Source organism: Gracilinanus agilis, chromosome 2 (genome assembly GCF_016433145.1).
Source record: "Gracilinanus agilis isolate LMUSP501 chromosome 2, AgileGrace, whole genome shotgun sequence".
NCBI classification, from domain to species: domain Eukaryota; kingdom Metazoa; phylum Chordata; class Mammalia; order Didelphimorphia; family Didelphidae; genus Gracilinanus; species Gracilinanus agilis.
Genome location: NC_058131.1, coordinates 456,035,145 through 456,040,020, shown reverse-complemented (window position 1 = coordinate 456,040,020; position 4,876 = coordinate 456,035,145). Strand labels below are relative to the sequence as shown.

Sequence of the window (4,876 nt, the reverse complement as noted above, 5' to 3'; positions counted from 1 at the left end):
TCTGTCTTAGAATTGATGCCAAGTACCTTCCTTTTAATTATTTATATCTTGTTTTTTAAATCCTTACCTTCTGTCTTAGACCCAACACTATATATTGGTTCTAAAGCAGGAGAGCAATAAGAAGTAAGCAGTTGGGGTGAAGTGACTTGCCCAGGGTCACACAGCTAGGAAGTATCTGAGGCCAAATTTGAACTTCCATCTTCCCGCGTCCGGGCCTGGCCCTCTTACCTGGTAAGCCACCTACAGTTTTACTTAGAGTGGCCCTTGGTGTGATGCATTATAGAGAAATTTGGATCTAAGTGATCTTTTATTCTTAGGTCTATAGTGGAGTCTCTAGGCCAGCCAGGGGGCACAGTGAATAGAGTTCCCAGCCTGAAGTCAAGAGGACTCACCTCCTGAGTTCAAATCTGTCTCCGGCGTTACTGGCTGTGTGACCTCAGAGGAACATCACTTCACCCTGTTTGCCTCAGTTTCCTCATCTGTCAAATGATCTGGCGAAGGATGGGGCAGTACCCTCTAGTATCTCTGCTGAGAAAACCCCAAACGGGGTCCTGACACATCAGACAGGACTGAACAAAGAGGCGCTCTATTTGGCACTAGAAGATTTTCTTGGGTCTTCAGTTTTTAGAAATGATCATGCCAACGGACTTGTAGACCGCAGTGTAAGTAAGGATGCCACCTCCCGAGCTCTGCGAGGTAGATGCGCTGCCCAAGGGGCAAGATTCCTCCTCAGCATCCAGGCTCTCTCAGGTCTCAGATCTGTAGGCCAAGGTACTCCCAGGGCGCTTGTGAGGAAAAACATGCATCTACACATGTGTGCAGATGCATGTATGCAGTGTAGACATAGAGGGTGTGATATAGGTAGTATGCCTATATGTATCACATGCACATGTGTATGCATGTATGCACAAAAATACATAAATAGAAAGTATATGCATAGATACACATGCATACACATATAGATGCATAAAATGTATGCATGTATACAAACATAGGTCTAAACGCACATGCATACCTGTATACATGTATGTATCTCTGTATAAAGTGCACACATACACATATGTGTGTGAGCATGTACATCTAAGTGTGAGTGCATTATAAATACACATGCATGCATACACATGTGTGTAGATATGTGCAAATAAGTGTCTACAATGCCTATAAATGTGTATATACATGTGTATACAAATACATTATATGTATTGTACGCATGTATACAAATAATGTAGATACAATCTATATAGAAATGTGTGCATACAAATATGTATACATACATGTATTGTGTGTGCATACATATGTGCACATATAACAATGTTCTATACATATCCATGTGGGCATATGCATATATTTGCACATGCGTATATATAAATATATGTGCACCGTGTGTGTATGTACATGCATTTATACATGTGTGTTGCATACACGTGCATACACAATACAATGTATACGTGCATGTATATCTGTTTATACATGTATGCATACACGTGAGTGTATATGTATTATGTGCATGCATGTATATAAACACATGCATTAGATATGTGTGTGAGCGTATGCATGCATACTACACGTTGTGTACAAATTTAGGTATGTATACGGGTGTGTATATGTGTGCATGCACATATATGCATGTAAATGTGTGTGCACAATGCATGTATATGTAGATGCATGCAAATGTGTGTACATGTGTGTGCACATGTCTGTATTCCTGTGTGTAAATATGTGCACGCATGTGTAGGCATTCAGGTGCGCACATGTGCATACACATGTAAAAAACAAATGTATGGGCATTGCATCTATACATGTATATGCACAAGTGTGTGCATGAACATATATGCATGTATGTACGTGTGCGTACATGTATGTATCATGATGTCGGCATGTATAAAGTATCTGTGCATGCATACATGGATGTATAAGCATCTGTGCACCCAATTATATGTATGTATACATATGTATGGGTGTATATACACCTATGTGTGTATTCTATATATAAATAAATTTAAGCCATTATTACTTTATTTTTCATAATAAAATATCAGACCAATGGCACAGGCTCAGTTGGGCATGTACAGGGAAAAAGAAAGCGGAATTTTTAAAATTTAAAAAAATAAAACACAACTAGGCAGGTCTTAGAGTGCTTTAAAGTCGCCTCACTATTCCAGATGGGCCTCTCCCCGGGCCACCCAAGGCCCAAGAATTCCCTGAAGAAGAGCGTCCCTGGGAGGAGCATCCCTGCGGAGCAATAAGCCTCTTACATCAAGACGCATTCCGTTTCCCCAGGGGAATGTGGCCGGAAGCACCCCGAAAAGCCGCCTTTCAGGACAGTGTGGATCCCCGCGCTTGCTCGGTGATCCTGGGCCCTCAGACGGGCGGGGTTGCTCGGCTAAATTTGTTTCATCCCGTTATAGAAACAGCAGGAGGGAGTAGGGGGGGAGGAAAACCTGCGTGTGCAGCAACCCCTTCCCGGTTGTATTAATATCCGCCGGGTCAGGGTTCTCTGTGGGCTCGTTCGGACCCCTCCCCTGGGGGATGGGGTGTCGAAATGTGGTACGGCCGCATGGCGGACCTGTGGCTTCTTCCCACCTTTGTCCATCCCTGTACCCTGGTGCAGTGTGTGGAAGTCCAGCCCGTCCCTGCCCAGCATCTCCCCACACACAAGCAGCCTCCACGGGGACTCTGCTAGCTTCTGCTCTTAGCAGGGACTCTTGTTCTGTGTGGGTGTTTTTTTTTTCCTTCCTGTTTTCTTCCTTTCTGGCCTGGGTGTGTAGGGAAGGGAAAAGGAGGCTTTTGTTCAGTCACCCCCTTCCACGCTGTGTGACGGGCTGGACCTTTGTCATCGGTGCCTCCAGCCCCCGCCCCTCCACTCCCACCCCCTCCCCCTACTCCCTCCCGCCCCGCAAACTGCCCCTTAGAATGAATATTTTACAGGGCGACAAGTATAAAAAAGTCACGGGCTCTCTAACCCCATCTCCTTCCTCTTCAGCTTGTGAACTGGCTGAGTCACATCCTTGGGTGCTCCCCACACCTGGCTGATCACTTCCTTCACACAAACTTCCCTTGACTACAAAGAACAGTTGGAATAAAAACACCATTTTGTCTTGTTTGTCTAAAGTTCCATATTTTGTGCTTTAGGCTGGGTCTATTAATGACATTTTCCACCCTTTCTCTCTCTCCCTCCCCCCTACCAAATAGTAACACGTTCTAGGAGATACATTGAGCCAAGGTAAAGGGTGAGAAAGGCAGAAAACCACCCCTTTGTTTCTGATTTCCACCCACTCCAATGCTCTTGAATGTTATCTTCTTTTTTATTTACACTTTATTTTTTAAACCAGTACCTTCTGATACTACACTTGATCTTAGCCAGAAGGCCGAGAAGCAATTAAAAAAACCCTTCCCTTCTGTCTTAGACTCCACACTATAGCTTGGTTCCAAGGCAGAAGAGTGGGAAGGGCTAAGCAATGGAGGTGGACTGATTTGTTGTGCCCAGGGTGGCACAGCTAGGAAGTGTCTGAGGTGGGTTTTGAATCCAGGACCTCCCCTCTCCAGGATTGAGGGAAAGTGAGCTTCTGAGACAAGGAGAAAAGGGAGAGAAAGAAATTGAGTCCTGGAAGTTGGCTGAGTATAGAATGGAAGTGGGGGAAGAAGAGGAAATATTGAAAGAGAAGAAAAAAGCTAAAGATTGTACCCTTTTGAGGCTTTCCTCCCTGTAAAGGAAATGTTCTATGGCTCCCTGCTACAGCAAGGAAAAAGGGAAGAGGAACAAGGAACACACAACCTTCTTGCTCTTGAGGGACTGATTGGTATAGGACCAATCCTGGGGGAAAGTGAGGACCAGGAGAGAGCAAGAAAAGAGGAAATGGGGTCTATCTCAGGGGAAAAGTCTCTAGAGGGATTTTGGAATTGAGCTGGAGCTCTGGGTCTCCTTTAGGTTAAGCCTGGGGAAGTGTAAAGTCTGTGGCCAACTTGGACAAGACCATAGAATTAGAACTAGAAGGAATCTTGGATGCCCATCCAATCCAAACCTCATGTTTTACAGATAAAGCCACTGAAGAAAGGGAGAGTTGAGGGATTTGCCCATAGAGGGAGGAAATATCTGAGGTGGGATTTGAACCCAAATCCTCCTGAATCCCAACTGCAGTGCCCTCTTCACTGTATCCTGGCTACCATAAGGATGAAGCCAAATCTCAGAACCACCCAGGATGGCCTTTTACACCTCTGCTTTTAGGGGGAAGGTCCCCCACACAGCTCTACTCAAGGCTAAGCAAGGTGGCACAGAGGACCCAGAGTCAGGAAGACTGGAGTTCAAATTCAGCCTCAGATATGTACTAGGCATGTGATCCTAGGCAAGGGCACTTAACCACTTACCTGCCTCAGTTTCCTCAGCTGTAACCCTGACAGAATAAGATCACCTACCTCCCCAGGGTTGTTGTAAGACAAAAGGAAGAAAATGTTTATAAAGCACTTTGCAAACTTTAAAGCACTATTTAAAATGCTAACTGCTGTTTTGAATAGAAAAACACCATTTGGGGAAATAGCAAAGGTGACTTGGTGATCGTTGTTTACTTCCCAGTTCTTTCTTATAGGAGACTTTCCCCTCTTGTGTACTCTTCAAAGCCTCTGTGAGCCCCTTAACCAGAGTCTACACTTGTCTGGTCAGAGACAACCAGATCTGCCTGCAGCTGCTTGGTGAGAAAAACAAGCCCTCCTAGAGACCTGGGGAAGCAGCTGGAGAGAGATGCTTACCAGCTTGGGGGTGTAAATATTTATAAAACGTGGTGGGTGGGAAGAGAAAGGGCAGAAGAGGGAATCAGAGGAGGTTGGACTTGGCGAATTCAAGCTGAGAAACATGGCACCCCAGATCCCTGATCTGATTCAA

The 4,876-nt window shown here is 45.0% G+C and overlaps 1 pseudogene; it reads right to left on the bottom strand.

The window, feature by feature from the left end:
- Positions 1-3,288: 3,288 nt before the first annotated feature.
- LOC123238568 lies at positions 3,289-3,380 on the bottom strand (annotated as a pseudogene).
- Between the last annotated feature and the right edge of the window lie 1,496 nt (positions 3,381-4,876).